Source organism: Sminthopsis crassicaudata, chromosome 3, assembly GCF_048593235.1.
Source record: "Sminthopsis crassicaudata isolate SCR6 chromosome 3, ASM4859323v1, whole genome shotgun sequence".
NCBI lineage: Eukaryota > Metazoa > Chordata > Mammalia > Dasyuromorphia > Dasyuridae > Sminthopsis > Sminthopsis crassicaudata.
This window is the reverse complement of record NC_133619.1, coordinates 332,346,573-332,359,360: the sequence shown is the minus strand read 5'-3', so window position 1 is coordinate 332,359,360 and position 12,788 is coordinate 332,346,573. Positions and strand designations below refer to the sequence as shown.

General features: G+C 37.8%; 1 protein-coding gene across 10 annotated transcripts in view; it reads left to right on the top strand.

The window, feature by feature from the left end:
- MYLK (myosin light chain kinase) overlaps positions 1-12,788 on the top strand; it is a 424,364-nt gene that overhangs the window by 330,477 nt on the left and 81,099 nt on the right. The gene's annotated exons all lie outside the window — the stretch shown is intronic.

The following is a 12,788-nucleotide window of genomic DNA, read 5'->3' as shown; positions in this document are numbered from 1 at the left end:
ACTATTTATCAGACTGTCTCCAACCAGCATGTTTCAAGGATGCTCTTCTCTGTCCAGGATCCTGCTCCCCATCTTCCCCAATTGCTATAGTTAAGTGATGGTCTGGGGAGATGGATGTGTGGTCTTTATGGTGGTTCTTTTCTCCCTCTCCATACTCCCTCCCCTTAGCCACCAATTTGACAGAGAGAAATCTGGGTTTTCTGAGTTAAGGAGAGGGGGGTGGCAGGTTGGCATATTTCCCTGGATCTTGAGACATGCTGTGGGCGTTTATGGAATGCATCATTGAAAGAATTTAATACCAACATTTAAGGGAACACTTCAGCCATTCTTCCAAATCCAGGCAGAGCTTCCTTCCAGGGAACAGGATGTCCTTCTCTTACTGTTGGGAATCAGAGAAAGACTCCTGATTTCATTGTTTCTGTTGAGGGCAAGGCCCTATCAAGCCCCAAACTTAAGGATTTATTTTTACTATCTCTTTTCTTTATCACATTCCATCTTATTAGTCATCAAGTCCTTTTATTGATTTGACCTCCAAACTGGTTAGTTCTATGAGCAAAACAGAATTGAATTAGCTCAGAAAAAGCAGGAGATGTGCAAAGTTAGGACTATTTGTGTCCAACCTGCCTCATTTTGATCTGATCACCCACAGTCAGATACACTGTAACTCAGCTCAATTGGTTGGGTGGATGTTGTCCTTTGTTCTTAGAGAGAACCAAAGTGACATTACTGTGTCTTTGAGAACAAAGGACAGTATCCACCCACCCACCTAACAATATTCCATGTGCCAAATTACCAAAAGTTATCAAAATGTGCCCAAAGTACCAAATTGGTATTTCTCATACACAGTTCCAAGCCTGCCACACACAGTCTACTGACTCAGAAATCCCCAGTGCCTAAACCTCACTGCCTAAAGACCAAATTGATTGGCCTAGTATTCAAGACCTTCCACAGTCTAAATCCAACATCATTTTCCTATCTAATCAGGTGCATAGTATCCAAGATTTAGAGCTGGACAGGAGCTCAAAAGTCATTGAGTTCAATCCCCTCATTTTGCAGATGAAAAAACTGCTCCTCTTAAAAAAAAGTTTCTGTTTGCCCAGAGTCATCCTAGTAAGGGCTCAAGATGACATTTGAACCCAGGTTTTCCTGACTCCCAAGTCCAAGTTCCTGACCAAACCCTCACACATTCCTGTTTCAGATTCATTATGACTAGAATTTCTTCCCCTTATTTGACCACTATCCTTTGAAGTCAACATATATGCTCCCCCCCTCTCACAACAATATCATCTCAAAATAAGACTGACTTCTTCAACCACTTTGTGCTTTAGCTTTAGACCATTCTCTCATATATTGTCTGTAATTCTGTTTATACCTTTTCCCCTACTAGATTATATCTTTACTAAATCGTTATCCCTGTGCCGACAGGAACCATGTCTTATTTATCTTCATATCTCTCCTAGCATCTGGCATGGTGTGTTGCACATTCAAAGGCAATAAATATTTAGATGGTTAATTGGATGGATGGATGGATGAATGAACAAACATAGAAGGGGTAGCTGGGAACCAGAGAAGACAATGTCCCAAACTTTATGGCCCAGGGGAAGTGGAGATAAAGGTGAGGAAGTGAACTTTCTCCTTAGATTCCATTAATACTGAGAGCTAATGATAGGGCAGGAATATGGGCCTTGGAAAGTCTTAGACTAGGAATCAGGACACATGCCCTATATATTCTAATCTCAGCACTGCTGCTGGTTAGCCTTGGGACCATTATCAATTGCTTAGTCTCTCTGGGATTCATTTTCTTCACCTGTGATAGAGCATGGGATGGGAAAAGATTCAGATTCCCTTCCAGCTTTTAACATTTTTGGGATTCTCTGAAATTTGCTATGAAGGAACCAGACAAAAGAGATTTTTTCAGCTCTCCTCCAACATTTCTTAAAGGAAATATCTTGAGAGTAAGGATGGTATGCCCACAAAATGTTTTCTCGATCTTCCTACTTCACGAATAGGGAAAATGCGGTACAGAAATATCATTTGCTCAAGGTAGTCAGTGATAGTACTGGACTCAAGTCTCCTGATCATAAGCTGAATAATCTTTCCACAATAGCAGGTTTGCATTTGATGAAATGTAAGCTCCTGGAAATCCAAGACTATTACTTTTCTATTATTTTCCCAATGCTTAGCACCTAGTAGGTATTTAATAAACATCTGATTGATGTTGCTTCTATAAATATTCCACCTGAATTACTTGACCTCATGAACTCCTTATACCAACATTATGTATATTTACTTCTTCATAAATTATATATTTGAATTCTTCTTATAATACTTATTTGCATTATAAAATTTTTACAGAATAGAAATAAAAATGAAAGAGATAAAGATGAAATAATATTTGATCCTAGAACGAATAGGGAGTTACTGGAATTTGTTGAATAAAAGTGACATGTTTAGACCTGCACTTGGGAAAATTACTTTGGCAGCTGCCTGGAGGATAAAGTACAATGGGGAGATAATTGAAAAACAGAGATCCATCAAGAGATTACTGCAATATTCCAGGAGAGAGGCCATTAAAGCCTAAATAGAATAAAGGTGAGAGTGACAAAATTGATAGTTGATTGGGCATCTGGATTTCTGGAATCATGGTGATGCTTTCGACAATAATAGAGATGTTCAGAAGAACAGCACATTTGCCAAGAAAAGATAAGTGTAAAATAATCTGTCTCATTCAAAATGAAAAAGGGAGACATCCTAATTCACTGGTCACTCTGACCTACAATAAAGAGCACACTCTGCCTCTGATGGTCAGTGGATATAGGTAGAAGATAATTTAGGTGGCAGGTCTGGGTAGACCACTGGAAAGGGAGTCGAATTTTCCAGTGGCAACTACAGAATTCCTACTATAAGTACTCAAGTAATAGTTAAATTATAACTGCTCTGAGGGGGTCATCTGACTCAAAAGGGGGAAAGTTGGGATTCTATAATGCCACTGTTAGGGGGTTGTATCCCTATGTGTTCTATTCCCAGTCTATGGTTTGACTTTGGCTGTTCTGTTATAGATTTGGGTCTCCTAGTCATCATAATTTACTCAATTCAACTGATTATTAAGTCTCTTCTTTGTGTCTGGAGGAAAGGAATAAAATCTGCCCTTCCCTCATTGACCCAACAATCAAGTAAAATATTGGGGTTTCAGGTTTCAATCTCAGCTTCATAAGGTGACTCTCCTATTAATTCCTGTTAATTTAAGGGGGTCCAAGGGGTATATCAAAAACTTTATTGAAGAAAGGTTTTTATAGCAACTTCCCCTTATTTATTCAACAAATAGTTATTGAGCCTTCTGCATAGGAGGGCTTTTTATTCTTGAAATATATATATATGTGTATGTGTGTGTGTGTGTGTGTGTGTGTGTGTGTGTGTGTATATGCATATATATGCATACATATGTGTATATCCTTGTCAAGATCTCCAGACAGAGAGGGAATAGAATTGGAAAGAATAAGCTCCAGATAGATAGATAGAAAGAAAAAATATATGGTATCTATGTTTCATGTCTTTCACCCATGCATACTTCAAGCGTTACCCCCATGAAGTCATTTCTAATTATCCCGGATGTAATTTTCTTACTTCTCAGGAACATGCTTATGCACTCATCAGGTACATTTATATTTCATTATGAACATATTTTTCCTGCCCAATGAGATCATAAACTCCATGAAAGTAGAGATTATGCTTTATTTTTTAATGTTCTTCCTTCTACCACCTAGTGTTTTACTGCATAATATCACCAAAGGTTTTGTAATGTGCTTTTTATATGTTATATCCTTTGATACTCAGAATACCACTATTAGGTAGGTACCCTCATTATCCCCATTTTCAATGAGCAAGTGAGGAAACAGAGACTGATATAAGCAAAGTGATTTGGCCAAGACTCAATTGCTAGTAACTGTCCAAAGCAAGTATATAATTTTGTGGTTTTATTCTCTTTTTAAAAATATTTTTGGACTCTGTATTTTTTTTTGCAATTGAAAAAGAAAAACTTGGCCTAGTATATTAATTTTAGAGCAAGAAAGACACTAAAAAGCTAGATCAGGAGGGGGGGGGGTCTGTCTCAGTCTAGAGGGATCCAGGCAACTTTATGTCATTGTCCAATGCCTCTGAACCATTCTGCTATAGTTTCCATGATATGGGGATTCAGCCCTCAGCCACCAAACCCTACCTACGCCTGGCTTCTTCCCTTCATGAGTCTTTGGCAGAGGGCAATGCTACTTTTCTTAGGATTGGGGAAGATTGCTGGCTATTTTTAGCCAAATACCTAAAAAGGGAAATGTCCCCTAGACAGGCAGAAGCTTTTTGAATTCCTTATACCCACAGTTCTAATACTAGCTTCTCAAAAGCTGCCTTCCTCTGTTTTCCCAGAAGCCATGTGGGGCCTTCCAGCTCAGCACACTTTTGGATAGCCCCTACTTTTTGTTTACCCTGGTCTTATCTGAGATAAATCTGCTGACTTATGGGTGCTGGGGTGGGACGGAGGAGACCAATCGGTATTTGCTCCTTCATGTTGCTCCAGCACCCAGACTGCTGCATGATGCAACCCCTCCCCCCTTCTTCTCCAAACAGCATACCTTCCCAAGCTAAGAAGTATATTAGCTGGGCTTGAGCTTAAGGACAGTGTTCCAGAAAGATGAGGGAAGAATAGAAAGAAAATGGTGAGATTCAAGAGATTGGAAGCTAGGATCCCCTCCAGATCTGATACAGATGCATTTGTTTGGGACCTCCAGGAACCCTCCCAAATTGACTATATGTGATTCTCTTTGAACTTGGACTTCATTTTTTCAATTCAGGTTAATTCACCCAATATTTAGTAGATGCTTATTATATGCTAGGCCCTGTGCTAAAGTACAGAAATATCTCTATTTCTGCTTTTTTCCCCTCTCTTTTTATACTTCTCTCTGTTATTAGAGAGAGAATCAAAACTAATTTATAGAACACTGTATACAGCTATCTGTACTTGGTGTCAGGAAGACCCAAGTTCAAATTCTGCCTCCAACATTTACCAGCTGTGCAACACTGTGTAAAACTCGGTATCCTCATCTATAAAATGGGAATAATAATAGTAGCTGATATTCACAAAATTGTGAGGATCATATAAGATTACATGCATGAAGCTTTTTGCAAACTCTAGGGATATGTAAATACTAGCTAGTATTACTAATGCACAAAGTGTTTTCCCAAAAATAACCTTGTAAAATAGGTAGCTATGTGTCATGAGGCTAATAATATATCTCACAGGGTTAGTGTAAGGATCAGATGAAATAATATGTGTATGTGAAATAATACCTGTATATGATATATTGTACACTATGTGTGTATAATATATAATATATTCTTAGCAAACTTTAAAGTTCTATAACTACTAGCTATTATTGTCATCACAATAGATGGCTCAATATATAGAATCTTATATTTGGAGTCAGGAAAAGTTGAGTTCAGATATGGTATCAGATATTTACTAGCAGTGTGACCCTGGGGATAATAATTTGACTTCCCAGAGTTGTTGTAAAGATAAAAATGAGACAATATTTGTAAAAAACAATTTGCAGTCTTTAAAGAACTGTATAATTGCTGGCTATTATGACGATAACTTGGATGTGAAAGCATGATTCATACCTTTAGTACCTATTCAAGTGGGAAAAGAAAGGGTGTCTATGAAACCAAAGTAACTGTAAATACGGTATTACTGAGAGCTGACTAATGAAGCTGGGCATTTTCTGACTTTGCTGGCAAGTGGGATCACAGTTGGCATTAAGGTAGATGTATTACACAGTGACCTTGAGGTTCTGTCTATAAGACAAGAAATAAAGTAGGATGTTTCCTGCTGCTTCTCATATACCTTGATTATTACTATTTCTGCACCAGAATTGTGATTTTTATCACCAGTGGGGGAAAAAAAAGGGGGATTCTCCCTGCAGGTATGTGATTGCCCTCCCCCCCCCCCCACTGATAGTCTTAGAGAGTTGTCTAGGTTACTTAGATCTCAGGTGACTTACCCAGAGTTACACAACCACTTTGTGAGACAGGATTAGATAGTGGAAATAGCACTGAGCCTTAGTGTCCTGAAAAGCCTGTTTCAGCACGATAGCTGTGTGATCCTGGACATGTCATGTTTGTCTCAAGTTCCCCATATGTGAATGAAACGGTTAACCTTGGTGAAATGCAGGACCCCTTATAGCTCTGTATCTACCGTCATATGTGTTAAAGGCTGTTTGTGAGCCAGGACTTTCAGGCTCAACAACCAGGGATGTGTCTCCTATTCCCCATTTCCCTTTGCCATCAGTTCTCAGTCCAGAACATGGCCCATGATTGATTTTCGGGCCATGGTGTTTCTTGTTGGGGGCTTATTTTTTCCTCTGTGATTGTTTCAAGCCTACTTCAGTGAATTTGGGGTTGTTGGGGAGGAGTTACTGGCAGAGATAAACATGGTTTTAATGAGAGAAAAGGGTAAGAAAAGTAGGCAAGCAGGTTACACATCAGAGTCCTCGGAGACTGCATACCACCAGACCAGCAGGGAATAAGATTAGAAAGGAACTCCAGACACATAAAGGGGAGAGCTAAATCAGAAATAAAGGACTGAAAGGAAGCAGCATGGGGTATTAAATAATTGATTAAGGGAGGCTGGAAAAAAATCCTTTAAGTCACAAAGAACAGGAATAAATTGAGCTTCTGTGAATCTCAACAGGTGCTAATTTTGTAAAAGTTTTGTCTTGAGAGTCAGTAGACAAATATTTATTAAGTGCTTACAATATGCCAGGCACTATGCTAGTCTGGTCTAGTAGATGGAGCCAAGAAGATGTCTACTCAAGTCCTCTGATACATCCTGGCTCTGTGACCCTGAATAGGTCTCATGTCCCAGGCAAGTTACTAAGACTAGAAATTGCACAGAAATTACACTCACAGGTGTGTTTTTTAAAAGCAATTTTAAGCTAAAATTTAAGCTGACTATAAGAATTCAACAGAAAAAAAATCTGAAAATAACAGAAACTACACAAAACTGTATATGATACAAACAATTCTATTTTACCACAAATCTTAGAAGCATAAACATTAGCTTATGAGCTGCCAGCAATTACTCCACCAGAGTAGGCCTTTGTGGAAAGAGGCTTGAAGTAATGCCATTTGGACCATTTTGAATCTGTTTTATTGTTGAGTTTCAGTTGTGTCTGACTCTTCATGATTCCATTTAGGATTTTCTTGGCAAAGATACTGAAATGGTTTGTCATTTCCCCAGCTCATTTTACAGATGAGGAACTGAGGCAAAATGGATTAAGTGATTTTGCCCAAAGTCACACAACTAGTAAGCTTCTAAGGCTGAATTTGAACTCAGGTGTGCCAGACTCTATCTACTGTACTACCTAGCTGCCTTTTGAATCCACTCTGTCCAACTTCATTGGGATTCACATTGATGCTCCAGGCTTAGTCAGCTTTTGATGACTCTTTTTAAAATTTTTGTTTAACTTTCCAATAGTATTTTATTTTCTAAATGCATGTAAAGATAGTTTTCAACATTTATTTTTGTAAAACTTTGTGTTCTAAATTTTTCTTCTTCCCCAAGACAGTAAGCAATCTGATATAGGATAAATATATGCAATCCTTTTAAACACATTTCCCTATTTGCCATCAAAATTCATTTTTTAATACTTTGTGTTCCAAATTTTTCTCTCTCTTTTTCTTTCCACCACCCTCTCCAAGACAGCAAGCAATCTGATATAGGTTATACATATATCATAATCTTACATGTATTTCCATATTTGTCGATGACTCCTTTTATCACTTCTCCATAGCAGCTGCCTCCTAGCATCTAGCATAATGCCATGTATACATTTTATACTTAGTAAATGTTTGTTGATTTGACTTTTAACATATACTTTAACAGATGACTTCACCACCTAATTTAGTAAAATATCCAAGTTCTGGTAGGAGTTCCATCATTTAACTGCCTCTATTTCATTCTCCACATTCAACTTATCCTTGCTTCTAATCTCCCTGTCTCTGTCCCTGTCCCTGTCCCTGTCTCTACCTCCCTCCCTTCCTCCTTTCTTCTCCTTGTCTCTGTCTCTGTCTCTCTTTCCTATCTCCCTCCCCCCCCTCTCCATCTGTCTCTCTTTTCTGTCTCCCTCCCTCTCTCTCCCTCCATCCGTCTCTCTATCTCTCTCTGACTCTCTCCTTCTCTCTCTCTGTCTCTGTCTATCTCTCTCTTACTCTCTCTCCTTCTCTCTCTCTGTCTGTCTCTGTCTCTGTCTATCTCTCTCATACTCTCTCTCCTTCTCTCTCTCTGTCTGTCTCTGTCTCTGTCTGTCTGTTTGTCTGTCTCCCTCTCTTTCCCTTTCTCTTTGTCTCTGTCCCTGTCTCTGTCTTTCTCTGTGTGTCTCTCTTTCTCTCCCTGTCTCTCTGTCTGTCTTTTTCCCTCTCTCTACCCTCTCCCCTCCCTAGTAGCGGGAATGACATGCATGTACCTCAGTACCTAACCCTTTCCAGTAATCTGAAAAGATAAGGTTACTTTTTCTATAAGGTCTTTGAGGGCAGACATTATTCCTTTTTCATTTTTGTTTTCCTAAGTGCTGGCACAGGGCCTGGGCCATAAAAGATAGTTCACAAAGGCTTGTCTCTCCAAGCCTCTCTGAAATCATCCTGCTGATCATTTCTTATAGAACAATAATATTCTTCACATACCATAACTTACTCAGCCATTCTCCAACTGATGGGCATCCACTCAGTTTTTAGCCATTACAAAAAGGGCTGCTGCAAATATTTTTGCACATGGATCACCAAATTTTCTTATGGAATTGCTGATACTCAAGTTCCCCCATAGAATAAACTTTACAGATGCAAAAAATATTGTATGGAGTGCTTACTTTGTGAAAAACTTATGGCTTAATCATTCACTATTGATCCTTTCTTTTACTCTTAGTATCAGTAGTGTGACTTATTTTGTACCATTCCAGCATTTATCAGTGCTTAGCACATAGTAGATGCTCCCTAAATACTTGTAGACGAATTGCTTTTTTAAAAGTCATAAGTGGGGCAGACAGGTGATGCAGTAGATAGATCACCAGCCTAAAGTCAGAAGGAACCTGAGTTCAAATCTCACATCAGACACTTAACACTTCCTAGCTGTGTGACCCTGGGCAAGTCACTTAACCCCAATTGCTTCAGGGGGGAAAAAGTCATAAGTCATCACCTCTCAATTTCACGGACCTTTTCTCAGTTCTCCTTCTCCTGGAGACATTTGACAATTCAACCATTCTCTCCTTAAAATTCTTTCTTCTTTTATGTTTTGTATTGTCTTTTCTTCCTAAAATGTAAGTTCTTTCAAGGCAAGAATTTCCTTTGAGGCGATAGTATTTGTATGACCATTGCATAGCTCAGTGCCTGGCATATAATTAGTGCTTTTAAAAGCTTTTCAATTCATTCTTGATTCTCTCTCCACTTCTCCTGACTGTTGTTTCTCTGTGCCTTGTAAGATTCTTATTTTTTCATCTGACTTCCTAACTGTGGACACTCTCTCCAACCTCAGTCCTTCTTCTCTTTCCCTTGGAAAACTGATCCATCTCTACACTTCAACTGTTGTCTCTCTTTGTCTGATCCCAAAATCCATATCACCAACCTCTTCATGGCTTTCTAGTTCCATGTCTCCAAATGTTTGGAAGATATTTCTGATGAAATAGTTCACATATTTTAAGGTCAACACATTTAAAACTAAAACTCATTATGTTTTCCCCTCAAACCAACCTCCCCTCTCCAAGTTTGATCAATGGTCCTATCATTATTCTGGGTGCACACACACACACACACACACACACAAAAAAAAATCCTGTTATCTTGGGCTTTATCCCATATATCCATTCCACGACCATCTCCTGCCAAATGTCTGCCATATTTGTACCTTCCTTTCCATGTTAACTATTGCCTTCAAGCTTCATCTTTCTATCACATCACATCAATATTACTCTAATCATCTCTTATCCTTCAGCTCTTTGCCTCCATTTCCCCCACCTTCCAGGAATGTCTCCCACAGACCACTGCCAACTAAGTTTCCTTACATACATCACTACTACTTTACTTACACACATCACTTGTACACGTTACTATTTCACCCACTACTCAGAAATATTGAATAGCTCCTGGCTATTCTTATGATAAAGTACAATATATATATATATAAAATAAATCTAAAAGCACATAAAATAAATCTAAAAGCACTACCTGAGAGTGTTGTTATTATTGCTAGCCCAACTTTTAAGATTTTCCATAATCTTGCTATCTTCTCTTATCTATCCAAATTTACATCTACAACTCTTCCAATACAAAACCTTGTTATCTCAATATCTTCCCAATGATTTCTGCTTATTCTCAACTTGAGACCTTTTTTTCATGATGTTTTCCCCACTCATTGCACTGTTTCTATTTCTGTATCAATCCAAATCCCCCCCATTCTTCAAGAGCCAGCCCAAGTTTGACCTCTTCCAAATCCTTATTAAGCTCTCTCTTCCCTCTCCCCAAAGCCAGCTAGATGGCCTCATGGCTAGAGTGCTAGACTTGAGGAAGAACTAAATTAAAATCTTGCCTCAAACACTTGTTATTTGTCCTTCCTTCTCGAAGAGGGATGTGATATAACACACATCAAAACTGTGATGTCTTGACTTGTAAATAAGTTGGATTTAAATGAGGGAGAGGTGTGAAATCACCAGCTTCATTTTCTTCCTTGGAGTCATCTAGGCAAGATACAATGATAGACCTTGACCTTTCTAAGCTAAAGTCTTTACCATGTCTCAGTTTGCCTGAGGTACTAGCTGTGTGCTCCTGGTCAAATCATTCAAATAATTTCCTCATCTAAAATTAAGATAATAATAGAGGTTATTTTTGAGGATTAAGTGAATTAATATGTGTAGAGTGCTTTATAAACCTTTATAAATGTTATGTATTATTATATGTTCTTCTAGATATTTATCTAATTATATTTTGCTGTGCATTGTTTCCAAATGAATTGATGTGTCATATTCCTCTATGCAATACTCTCCAGGCTCTGATCCATAACCCAGTGCTACCCAAGCAGATTAAAATGCAATTAAGATATACTTAACAAATAAAAAGACGATAAAACAAAGACTATTAAAATTTTAAACTAAGTCAATATGTAGACTATAGAGTTCCTTATATATGGTTTAATAATAGCCCCGATTTCTTTTTTAAAATAATATTTCATTTTCCCCTCAGTTACACATAAAGACAGTTTTTTAACATTCATTAAAATTTTTTTGATTTCCAAATGTTCTCTCTCCCCTCTTTAACATTTCCCCTTCCTGAGGTAGTAAGCAAATTGATATTGGTTATACATGCTCAGTCATGCAAAACATATTCCCATAAAGAAGACAGACTCAAAGAAAAAAATACTAAAAGTGAAAAATAGTATGCTTTGATCTACATTCAGATTTCATCAGTTCTTTCTGTGGAAGTGGATAGTATTTTTTTTTATCAGGAGTCCTTTGAAATTGTCTTAGATCATTGCATTGCTACGAATGCCTATTTGAGTTTGATATCATGTTCTAATTAACTCTTTAAGATTATAAATTGCAGAGAAGGAGTCAATATGCTGAATTTGGTAAAGGGAATTTTCTCATCTAGAAATACCTTATATTAATGAAATCACAGGTCTAGATCCTATGTCTATCCTCTTAGATCCCTTTTTGCTGGACAATTAACTAATACAGTAGAACTTTAAGTGAAATTTGTAGGAATCCATAGAAACTAGGAACATATAAGGAGAGAAAGCTTTCTAAGCATGGGATATATACAGCTGGTGAAAATTGTTGGTCTGGGAGAGGGAGTATTGTGTTCAATGAATAGTAAGGTAGCCAGGAAGATTACAGTGGGATTACCAATTACATGGTAGGGATTAAGATAGAAGAAGACTGGAGAGATTGGAAGGGTCCAGATTCTGAAGGATTTTGAATTTCAAACAGGGGATTTTATATTTTATCCTAGAAATACTAGGATATTTATTATAGGGGGACATATTCAGATCTGCACTTTAGGAAGATCAATTTGACAAGTGAGTGAAGCATGGATTGGAATGAAGAGAGATTTGTGGCATGGAGACCAATCATCAACAGGCTATTGCAGTAGGCTAAACATGAATTTATGAGGGCCTGCATCAGATTGGTAGTGATGTCAGAAGAGAAAAGGAGCATATACAAGAGATATACAAAAGTTGAAACAGCAGGACTTGACAACTGATTGGTCATGGGAAGGTGAAAGTGAATAAGGAGTCAAGTTATGTTAATAGTAGGTGCTCAATAATTAAATGATTCTGAGGTTAGTTGGTTCATTAATTAATTGGTTGACTGATACATTGGTAATTAAGGTAAGCTCTAGCAGAGAGTTCAATCTGGAATTGGATGTTTAGGAAGGAAAGAAAGGAAATAAGCATTAAGTGCCAACTATGTATTAGCTGCTCTGCTAAACATTAATATTTGCATTGTGATTTATAATTGTTTCATAGGATCAAAGATTTACCATGAGAGGCAATAATGGAGGTTATCTTGTCCTCCTCTTTCTTTTTATTCATTAGGAGCTAAGGAGAGAAGTTGTGACTTGGTCAAAGTCATAGATAGTAAACGCTTTGACCATAACTCATATGTAGCCTCTGCTTTCAAATTCAGCATGTTTGCTATTGTACCATATTTCCTTCCTAAAATTAGACTTATGAGGCTCATGGGCAATATTAAACTTCA